The following is a 12,303-nucleotide window of genomic DNA, read 5'->3' on the forward strand; positions in this document are numbered from 1 at the left end:
ATTTAAACAGCTAAATTTTACTCCCTGCATTTTGCAGAAGAGGCTCAGTCACCACTAACACAAATAAAAGGCAAAACAAGATTTAAACTCAGATAATCCACTTAAAAAACTTTTCTTAATCAGCACACTCTACTGCAAAATGCTTCCAATGCAATAAGAGCCGCCTGTGGGAAATTTTTTTTAAAGTACAGGTGTCTGTGTTTTAATCTAATACTATATCTCAATAAACATCCCAGTAGGTGGAGTTAGACTGTGTATTTTGGAAAAGTACCAGATAATGTAAAATCCTGTTCTTGACTGTCTCCTGAATGTCTGTCAAGAAAAAACTATGGTACATTTACATGATGGAACACTACACAGCAGAGAGAAAGAAGGAGCTCCTACCCTTTGAGATAGCATGAATGGAACTGGAGAGCATTATGCTAAGCGGAATAAGGCAGGCATTGAAAGACTAATACCATATGATCTCACCTTAAACTGGAACCTAATCAACAAAACAAACAAGCAAGCAAAATATAACTAGAGACATTGAAATAAATAACAAACCGACAGCAACCAGAGGGGAGGTGGGAGGGGATAATGGGGGGAAAGAGAGAAGGATTTTCAGGAACAACTATAAAAGACTCATAAACAAAACCAAAAGGGGGTGGATGGGGGGAGGTGAGGATGGCTGGGGTTGTAGGGGATGTGGTGGGGGGAGAAGGCAGTCCATTGTACTTGAACAACAATTAAAAAAGAAAGAATCTTAGTTTATGTACAAAACAGAACAATTGTTTTCTTTCCAAACCTCCTCCTCTCCCTGTTTTTCATATTTATTAGTAAAATTAACATCCTTATGAATTTAATTTAGGAACTGTATGTTAGCCTGGCCCCCTCCAGAGAGGGAAACCACACTGTAATGAGAAAGTTCCATATAGAAAGCTGTTAGCTGTGAAAGGGATTAGAAGTAGCAAGAGACGGGCTAGGAAGAGGTGCGAACTGACATGAATCTAGGAATGGGAGATAGAAGGAGGAGCCACTGCCCCCAGGGCTGAGACTGGCTGCACCCACCCACTTCCAGGCTGAGACCAGACATTGCCAGAGAGGGCACAGCCAGCTCACTGGGTGACAGAGAAGTCACTGTGGTGCAATGCTGGTGAACCTTGCCAGAAATGAGCCCTCTGGGGTGCCAAGGAAAGCTGTCCCCAGGGAGGTGTATCAGTGGAGGCATTGTACTATAAAACCTTCCAAGGGGTGGTGACTGGGGAAGCTGCTGGCCATGAGGAAACTGAGTGTGACACAGGTGCAGGTGCTGGAGAAAGACACACAAGCTTTACCAGAACCAGGAAGCAAAGCCCGTTCCTTCTGTGCCCTCTACTGGCAAAGCTTAATGTTGTGCCAGCTGGCAAAGGAAAAATAATTCAAGGGCCTACATTTACTTCACAGAGCAGGCTTTGGGTGAATCTGGAGCTGTGTGGCTATCAATGACTAACTGGTACATGGGGAAACCATCCCAGGCTTTTGCCCCTCCTCATCTTTCTGGTCCAGTCGGTTCCACGTCCTGCAGAGCTCGCCCGGAAGACTGCTGGGCTTCTCCATAGCTGCATCATCATCTTCTGTGTCCTTACTGGTCTGCTTCTCGGTAGTTCACATTCCAGCTCTCCTTCCCCTTGCTTCCAGGGACATTGTCCTTAAAGCCTAAAATGCATCTCTTGATGGATTATGTTAAGAATTCCTCCGTGTACTTGTACAGGATGCACATGAAACCATGAGGTACAGCAGCAAATGAGCATGGCAATGAACACCATGTCTGGAAACTAGAAACTCTCTTCTTGAATCTTCCATTTTGGTTTTTAACCTGTTGAATTATGGTTTGGAAGCAGCTAGTACACATAAGGAATTTTGAGAGACAACCGATAGACTGGAGAATTAAAGATCAGAAGTTTACTTTTTTAAAATTTGCATTTCATATACTGAAAAAGAAGTCCTTTTAGGCCCTGGATTGAAGAGAAAAGAAAAAACATGACTATTATTTGGGTTATTGACTAATAACCAATTTAATAATTAGTGAGTGCTTGCTGTATCCCCTGCCCTGAAGGTACGCATACCTGGGCGGGGCTGGCTCCTCCATGAGGCCCAGTGTGGAGGACTTGCAATGAAAACATTTTCATTTCTTTTCAAACCAGAAGGGGAAAAATGAACTTTTAGGTCAAAGAAAATATTTTAACATAGTATTAATATATTTGTATACCAAAAGAGTTATAAAATATAAATGTTAGTATTTTTTATAGCAGAAGGATCCACAAAGGCCAAGTGCTGAGGGCCCCTGGGGGCCCCACAGGCAGGGACTCGGGCTGCGGCGGGGCCTGCAGTGCAGTGTTTTCTGGTCTGTGGCTCAGGGACTCACAGCTATTACTCTTGTCTGTTGTACAGACACTGGACAATAATCTCAAAAACAATCAGGTGCAGTTTAGTGAGGAGTAACATGGGAATGTTAAAGTGCTTCTAAAGTCATTCTTCTAAGTATATTCTCAGCAGTGATTGCCAAGAGAATAGCTACTATGACATAGGTCTAGAAAGGGTCCGCATAATTTTGTGATTTAGGAAAGTCACCCATAAACTAAAATGTCTGAGAAGCATTGATTTAGTAGGTCTATATCACAGCCATGTCAACATTTAAAAAATCTTATTATAACCGATAGTCTCTGGGCTGATCCAGACAGGATATATTCATTTAGGCCAGAGATTTTGAAGCTTTTTCTTTTTTTTAAGATTTTATTTATTTACTTTTAGAGAGAGGGGAAGGGAGGGAGAAAGAGAGGGAAAGAAAGATTAGTGTGTGGGTTTCTCACATGCGCCCCACCAGGGGCCTGGCTAGAAATCCAGGCGTGTGTCCTGAATGGGAATCGAACTGGCAACCATCTGGTTCGCAGGCCGGTACTCAGTCCACTGTGCTACACTAGCCAGGGCATGAGCCTTTTTCATCTCAGGGCACACATAAACTAATTACTAAAATTCTGCGTAACAGCAAAAAATATGTTTTTTGCTGATCTGACCAAAAAAAGGTAAAATTTTGATTCAGTCCCACCAGATGGCTATTGTTGTTGGCTGTTGTCTTCTTCTTCTTCTTTTTTTTTTTGACAATCTAAGGGAAAATAGGTCAGTGCCCTGACTAAATAGTCAGGTATGGCATGTTTTAAAAATTCTTTAGGCACACTGGTTGAAAATCGCTGATTTAGACCGAGGGCACACATGTACCATATGGTAAGTCAGAGAGATGACTCACCTTGGTCTTTACTTAGAAGAGGAGGGCTTTATACTGAACCTCTTATGATTTAGTTAAAAGACTGACAAATTCTTCTAGTCTTAACAATAGGTCCTTGGAAAATAGGTCTCTAAATTGTGAATGGAGTTGAATTTGGAGGAGATGCATGTATATAATTTCTTTTTGTTTTTGTGTTTAGTTTTCAAAACAAGAGGTTACTTACTGTTTTTTTAATCCTAGTTAAAGCCATCTGTCTTTAATCAATGCCTCTAGGTGAGCAGTACTGTAGTAAAATATCAGCCCTCTACCCTCCTAGAAAGTTCCTGTGGTAGAAAGAAAATGGACTTGAGATTTGGACAAACTTAAATTGAAATCTTTAATGAACCTTTTCTGGTTATGTGTCCTTGGAAAACCACTTAATTTCTCTTGAACATAAGTTGCTTTTTATCCTTGTAAAATGGAAAGAAAACTATTTTTCCCCAGATGTTTCCCATTCTTACTGAGCCAACTTCTGGGTTCAATATCCTCTTATTTTGTCAAGCACAGGATTAAAGTAAGAGAGTGAGTATAGTTTTGTCCTGAACCCAGCATAACATTTGCAACTTTATAGAAATATACTGATTTTATTTGTAAAATAAATATAGATTCCTTTAAAATTATCATTACATTCAATTTATAATTGCCAAATTAATCTAGAGAATATCTGGCACTTCTTACTGCTATAATATTTTATATTTTCATGCCATTTCTTCCCCACAGGCATTACTCTAATCCAGACTTCTATTTCTTTATAAAAATTTAAAAAAAATTCTGTACAATGTTTAGCCACCACTATGTCCCATCTAATTCTAAAATATTTCCATCATTCCAAAGTAAAATCCCTCACCCTTTAAGCTACTCTGTCCTTCCCCCAATTCCTGACAACCAGCAGTCTGTGATCTGTCCGTATGGAATTATCTATTCAGGGTGTTTCATATCAGTGAAATGACACAATGTGTGGCCTTTGGGTCTGGCTTTTTTCATTTAGGGTGATGTTACCGAGGCTCATTCATGTTGTAACAGGTATTTGCACTTCATTCCTTGTTATGCCTAGATTTGTACTTACATACATATATTCTATTGAATGTATCTAACAGTTGGTTTATTCATGCATCTATCAGAGGCCATTTGATCAGTTCGTCTATTGTGAATAGTGTTGCTACAAACATTCCTGTATATGTACTTCTCTGAAGTCTGACCAAGGACTGAACCTGCAGCCTAGGCATGTCCTCTGACTGGGAATTGAACCGGTGACCTTTCATTTTGCTTCACCCAACCAACTGAGCCATGCTGGCCAGAGCTCTATATTTAACTTTTCAAGGAACTGCCAAAATGTTTCCCACAGTGGCTGAACCATTTTACATTCCCACCAATATATGAAGGCTCCAATTTTTCCACATCCTGCCTTAATAAAATATTGACTTTGCAAGGTTGTTGAGTGCCTTAGCTGAGATGGGGGTTCAGGATGGAAAGCAGTGGGCAGCCATCCCTATAGCTCCCTCTCATCTGGATTTCTCAGCACTTACGCCACTCAGGGACACCCTTGGCCTTGCAGAGTTCACACTTCCACCATGCTTACTCACACAGGTACTGAGGTGAATGCCTGGCCTTGGAGGAGTTGAGAAGGTGGTGGGAGGACCGAGGCTTCCTTGGGTGGCATTACTTTATCCACATCTGTCACAGCCCCCTCTCCACTTCCCTGTCCAGGCCCCTTTCTCTTGCTTTGGTCTCTATTCAGAAGGCTTTCCCTGCCCCCCACCCCGCCCCGAAAAATGTATTTGCAATTCAAATATTCATATAAAAAGCATACATTTAAAAAAGTTCATAGATGTGTTTTTTTAGAAGTGTTATGGGTTTGCCATTCACTGCAATTACATTCCAAAATGTGGAGGGTGGTCCACACAGCCCTGTCACAGCCCGTTGTCACACTGACATCACTCTCACCGTGACGTCTGTACTCTGGTTTCTCTTCAGGTCGTATAAATCTTTCGCTTTTACTCTCCTCACAACTTCCCTTGGGCTGTTGTCTTCTGACAGATCCTCATGGGGCCTCATTTGACTGAACAGATGCAGTAAGTAACACGTGACCACACGGAACCTGTGCGAGGCTAACAGTGTCAGGGACCAAGTTCCTGTTCCACAGAAAGAGAAGGCATTTTTTTCTGTAAACAATAATTATAGTGATATTTTCTAAATTTAGTGTTCAAAGAATATTATAATAAAGCATTTGGAAACTAAAATAATGGGCATAATTCCATCATCTTGAGCAACTACTGTTATTTTTATAGTGCTTTCCAACCCCAAAGTCCTAACTGTTCTGAGCACAGATCAGTGATTCTCACTTCAAATACCCACGTGTGTCAGCAGGGAAAATCTGAAATATGCCCATGTCATTTCTATGTGAGTATTTCACATAGAAACACTGAGGGTGGAGGAGAGGATGGTGGGGCTGCAAGTGAAGATACCTACTATCTGTCAGAGCCTGCTCATTTCTATTTCCTGATAAAGCCCCCTCAGCTCTCCATCCTGCTCAGGCTGCCATGAAGTCCCCCTGGGTGTCATCCAAATGCAGCTATAAATGGGTAACCCTTTCCTGCCAGCTCTGGGGCCTGCTGGCTGTGTCAGGTGTAGACAACTTTCAGGAATGGGGTTCCCTTTCTTCTTTCCTGGAAGTGTAGTTTCTACGTTGTCTGCTGGGTAATTCTGGGTACTGAGAACATAGAAAATGGTAAAATACATCTCTGTGTTGGATTTCTCATTTCCTTTATGATTATACAATTCATCAACAGGTATTGAGCCTTTACAGGCTATGTGCTCAAGTCTCCTAGAAGGGGCTCCAGGCACTGGCTCTGGGGTCACACTGCCTGGGTTTGAATTACAGCTTCTCGACATTTTACTGGTGTGACTTTGAACAATTTATTCAATCTCTTTGGACCTTGGTTTCTTCTTCTGTAACACAGTATGATACTAAAAGCTTCCTTTTCATTTGGGTTTTCGCTGGGATTAAAAAAATGAGTCAGCACATGTTCCATGCTGAGATCGGTGCCTGGAAAAGAGAAAGGCTTCACCAAGCACTGGAAGAAAATGAACAGATTGAAGTAATGTGACCTGGATGGGGTGAGGTCACTGACAACTTCAGAGATGGTGGCCATTGCTGAGGTGGTGATGTTAGAGCTTCAAGTTCTTGACATAAAGCAATTTGTCATGCTGAGATCTGAGGGTAGAGCGACCGCAGTAGAGGAAATAGCAAGAACAAAGTCCTCAGGTGTGAATAACCATGGGAGGCTGAGGAAGAGAGTAGTCCAATAGGTCTAGGGTATGGTTAGCAAGAGACTGGTATCAAATGATGTCAGAGAAGAAAGTGGGCAGAGACCTACTCATGAAAACCTTGAGGAGTTTGGATGTAGTTCGAAGTGTGAATGAAGCGCCTTCAAGGGTTCCGAATGGGGGAGCATAATGATCGGATCGGTGTTTTTGCAAAAACACCTTGGCTGCTGTGAGGAACTAGGGAGGGATCAGGGAGACCAGGCAATCCCTCTTCGGAAGCTCCGTGTGCTCATCAGGTCCAGCCCAGTTCTGTTCTCTCCTGCTCCCTGAGGTGAGTGCCCTACTAGGCGTACACAGCTTCCACTCTTGCCTGGAGCCTCACTCACATGTGGCAGTCCCTTTCTTGGTCATTAGTGACTCTTCTCCTGAGGCCACCTGTAGCCCCTTTACTCTCTCAGCAGCCAATGCTGCCTTAAAGGAAATAAAGGCCTTAGGGACAAAACTTTTGAACCAAATGTCCCTTCTTTTTAGGTGTACTCATTACCTCTGCTTACCCTCCCTAACACCCTGCTCTTTGTTCCTGGAGAAGTAGAATCTAGATCTTTCCCAGGTAATCCCTTCACATTCAAGACCAAGAGTGAGATACCAGTGTCCCTGAAGTTTTCGTTCCGGAAGTAGGAGATGGACAATAAACAATCCAGCGAAGAAGATTACTCAGATAGCAGCAGAGCTGTGCAGGCAAAGGGAGATGGAAATAGACTGTGGGAGGGGAGAAGAGCTACTGCAATTGACAATGCCACGGAAGGCTTATCTAAGGAGGTGACATCACCGGATCTGAGAAAAGAATAACAGGAAGAACGGGAAGATCTTCAGAAAGAGCACTCCAGAGAGAGAGAGGAGCGGGTGTAAAGGGCCTAAGATAGGAATGCGTTTCACTGCCAGAGGAAAAGAGAGGTGGCCATTGCGCTGCATTTGTTAGCTAAGGAGGAATGTAGGGAGAAATGAGGTGAGAGATATAGTCAGTGTTCCTTCACCTTGAACCTCTTTGCCAAAGGTGAAGATTGCATTTTAAATGCAGTGGGAAACGCTGAAGGTTTGAGGCAGGGAAATATTATCTAATTCACACTTTTAAAAGATTTCTTGGGTAACTGTAGAGAGAAGTGCTTTTCAGAGGGGTGAGTTAAGCCCAGGACACTAAGTGGTAGGTAGTCCAGGAGAGCGATGGTAGTAAACTGAACCAGGGTAGTAGCAATAGAGAGAACAAAGAAAAAGGAGATGGACTTGTGATTTATTCTGACCATAGAACTAATTTAAGGAGTAGATTTGGGACAGGAGGGGAAAAAATACATGGAGTAACTCTCCTCCCATCTCTTAAAAAGTAAACCAGACTATCCTTTGTTTTGAATTAGGGTCTTCTTGTTTTGAATTTAAATTATAATCTCTAATCTTATATATTTCTTACCTGAGAAATTTATATAAAGGCACCCCCTGCATGTGGCTGCTATCCTCGTATCTCTCTTCACACTGAGGTTGTTTCAGTGACTGCTAATACATTGATAAATCTGTTACAGGGTGCAGCCAAGAGGGGGGACCCCAAATGGGCATTTGAAATGGGGTCCAGAACTCAAGGTGTCCAGGGGATTTTTGGATGTCCTCACTCCTACTCCCCAGGTGTGGGTTGGGGGAAGGGACAAATGGAGCAGGGCCATTGAGAGCTGTTTTGCTTAGCAACAGCCTTGCAGCTAACCTCTGGTGTGGTCATTTAACATATCTATAGCCTTTGACTGGTCGCTTAGATATGTTAAATAGCTGTGGCCATGCTCTGAGCCAGGGGAATGGAAGTAACTTCCCCACCAAGTTGTGACTGGAGGTAGGTCCCCCGAGCTACAGTGCCTGCACGGGAGCTTGGAGAAGATTGGCTCCAGGACTTGGGGCCACGCTTAACCAGACTCATGATGGCATCCAGTAAAGCTGGAAGGGTATGAGTTCTGGCAGGTGAAGCCGAGTGTGGGAGGAGTCGGAAATGGGGCTGCAGAGGAAGATTGGCATGGGGATTTAAACGGAGATGCAGCAGCCATTGGAAGGAGAATCACACAGCTTTAGCAGAGTGAAGACTCGTGTGGCCCTGAGGGAGAGAGCCACGCAGCCTTCACAGAGTGGAGACTCCCACAGCCCTGAGAGGGAGAGCCACGTGGCTCTGGCAGAGTGGGGGCTCCCGTGGCCCGGGGAGAGAGGATCACGTGCCTTTGTCAGAGTGGGGACCCCCACAGCTTTAGAAGGGGGAACCACCACCTGGTTTTAGCAGAGATCCCAGCGACTCAGCTGAGGGTGCTGGGAACCCAGGGAGGTCTCCCAGTCGAGATCGAGTACTAACTGGGAATAACCAGAGGACTGCCTGAGCCATGGACTTCTATTTCCTTTCCTGAGATACGGTACTCTGGACTGGGCAAAGGGGGAAGGAAGGAAGGAAGGAAGGAAGGAAGGAAGGAAGGAAGGAAGGAAGGAAGGAAGGAAGGAAGGAGGAAGGAAGGACTGTGTTTGTTTGTGGGTGTTTTAAGGGACTTTGGGATTTTGGTGAAGACATTAGGTCACTACTTTAAGTCTGTATAGCATTAAATAAACATTTCCTTTCCTTTTCACAAATCTCTGGCATTGAGAGACGTCTTTCCTCTGGTGGCAGAGATGACGGACCTGGGGGCTTCTTTCAGTAATAGTATATCGTCCCAGGCCCCCCCTTGTTGTGCTCTGTAACAAATCCAGGGTTGATATTTAGTCCCTGTCCCCAATACTTAGTGAAGATTGGGATGGTATTCAGCTCTTCCCTTGCTTGTTAAAGCTCTCATTTCATTGGTTTCAAGTCACCAGCCTTTCCTAGTTCTCACTCCTTTTCCTTCTCACTTGACTCCTCTCTACTCTTGACACCCATGGAGCCCGCTTTGACTTTTCTGTTTTGTTTCTCAGGATGAAAAATTGCTTCTCCTGTTCGACTTGCATGGCTTCAACTTCTGGACATTTCTGATCATTTGAAAATCTATACATAATAATAATTGCACTTACCTTTGATTGCACAATCATTATGTGTCAGCACATCCCTAATCCCTATGTCCATGCTATATCATTTTTCCATACTGAGATGTAGTATCACTAACCCTACTTTGAAATGAGGGAACAGATTCATAATGGTTAAGGACATTGTCCAAGATCACATAGTCAGCAAATGGCAGAGCCTGGATTTGAACACAGGTCTGAATCCTAAATCCTAAACTGTTATAATAACTGTGGTCTACTGCCTTCCAATATTCCCACTCATCCACCCTTCCCCACAAACTACACAAAACTCCTCTTTCTGTACTCTTTATTTGGATTCATGAGTCTATTCTCCATGCAGTCTCCAAATCTAGAAACATCCTTGACTTATTCCTCTCCATTATTCTCTGTCAAATTGGTCTTCATGCGCAGCAGCATTTAGTTCACGAATGTCATGACAAGAATGGGTTGCCATCTTCTGCCTCCTGATTTCCAGGCTGGTCTTTCCACAGCCACCCCATCACCTGATACCTTTAGATCAGTCTGATCCTGTCACTTGGCTTTAAAAACCTCTCTTGGCTCCTTGAGTTCTGGTTGCCTACCAGTCTCCACAGCATTTATCTGAGCTCATTCACAATTGGTCCCACCTATATTTTCTGTTTATATTTGTCTCAAATGTATGTCAAATATAATTCTTTCAGATGTATATAGTTGTTATATGAGGAACAACATACAGAATAATTTCAAAGTACTACTAAATTCTAGTGACTTCTCATTGTGAATGTCTCAGTCAATGAGATATTAAAAGTACCACTACTTTTATGGGGGGTACTTCAATTTTTTTAATGTTAAAAAGAGTGTCTCATAAGTAAAAAAGACTGATTGATTCTTCCTCTTGATTACTCATCATTTTGTAAAAGCTTTCCTTGGTGTTGGGAACTGCCCTGCCTGGTTTCAGGAGCTGTAACCCGCTATGGCTAAGGCTGAGTGAGCGACCTTCAGACCATAAGCCACTAAGGAGACAAAGCTTATCTCTCTGGCAGGGGCACCACCTCTGCTTCTTTTACTTCATCCTGTCTAGCCCCCAATGCATGATCAGTTAGCCAATGACGGGTAAGATTCCTTAAAGGAAGGACGACCTAAGACAGGCATGATCACGAGGAGGCCCTCAGGGAAGGACTCAGGGGGCTATAGAAAAAGGGGTGATGGACTCTTGCCCCTGGGCTTTGTCATAGCCTGAGTCCTCTTTCTGTCTGCAAGAAGTCTCCTAATCTCTTGGCTGCCTTACTTCCCCTGCCTGACTTAAGCCTGAAACAATGCTGGAGGTGGGTGCCCCCCAGTTCTGGAAAGGGTGGGTTCCCTAGGGTGATCAGGCCTAAGAAAGAATGCATAAAATCCTATGAAACTTACTTTACTAATACCCTCAATTTAAATGATAAGGGACCAAGCAGGAAGTGAGTTTGTTCCCCAAAGTTTTATGGCCCTTTAACTATCTGACCCTGACTCAGAATAAGCCCTCAGGCTTATTATCTATTGTTTATGGATATCTATTGTTATCTATTATTTAATCATTTCTGACTGACAATGATTGATAAGCTTTATTCCTGTGCAAATTGAACTCAATAAAAGCTTATCAAGGCAAGTGTTGAGGCACTCTCCCCTCAAGAAAGTGGCTGTGCTGTCCCTTTTCCTCCACAGGACTCTACAGGACTCCGTAGTCTGTGTGAATTTCTCTAGTCTCATCCACAATGCCTCGGACCCCATGAGGGGGGTCCACGTCAGCTGGTGCCAGAACAGGGACCCAGGGCTATGAGCCGTCATAGACAACACACACTCTAACTCGGACCCTGGCTCATGGGCTCCGTGACACCCTGGGGTTTTAGAATTTAATAATTTTAATGAACATGACTCGCCACTGTAGTGCTGAGGTCATGGACCCTGTAGCCAAGGTCATATGTGAGCGAATAATGAAATGAGGTTTTTGGGTATGCACCTGGGTGTGTATGGGATTACTAGTCCTAGGATCTCTACAAAGTTGGGAAGTATTTAATTTTCATTATTAACAGCTCATTAGAAAGAACTTTTAAATGTATCCATCCTTTATGGTAGGCTTAGTGTGGAAATGGGGAGGAAATCAAAAGAAAAAAGTTTTATTTAATTATAATACAGTATCCAGTGCAATTCGGTCTTCATTTATGTCCCATTGGAAGCAGGGGATGGACATTGTTTTCCAGCCTAGTGCAGCCATCTGCTTCTGGCAGCATCCCTGGGGCAACTGGTCTGTATAGGTCATTTTATCTGTGTGTTGAATGGGGAGACTGGGCTATGGAGTTGGGTATATTGGGTGAAAAATAGACACAAGTCAAAATGTTACACTTTATATTTCTCACGTTCAATATAGAAACAAAGCCTATTTTGTAAGGTTCCTGGGAGTTTAAGATATAGTTGAACTTGAAAAGATTAATAAATATTGATTTCTTTATCCATGGTACCGTGTGCCCAAATTTCTCAATTCCAGTTAGTGCTTAAAATGTAAAGGCTGGATGAACCTTAACCCTTATTAAGTCTAGCTCCTTATTTCACATATATTAAAATACCAAGAGGCCAAGCGAGATCTATTGGTTATATAATAAAATTGTTATGTAACTGGGAATAAACTAAAGTCTCCTAGCCTGGTACTGTCTATCCCTACTGATGCAAAAACTGATCTTTAATCAAATGGTAAT

The sequence above is a fragment of the Phyllostomus discolor genome, chromosome 10 (genome assembly GCF_004126475.2).
Source record: "Phyllostomus discolor isolate MPI-MPIP mPhyDis1 chromosome 10, mPhyDis1.pri.v3, whole genome shotgun sequence".
Classification (NCBI taxonomy): Eukaryota; Metazoa; Chordata; class Mammalia; order Chiroptera; family Phyllostomidae; genus Phyllostomus; species Phyllostomus discolor.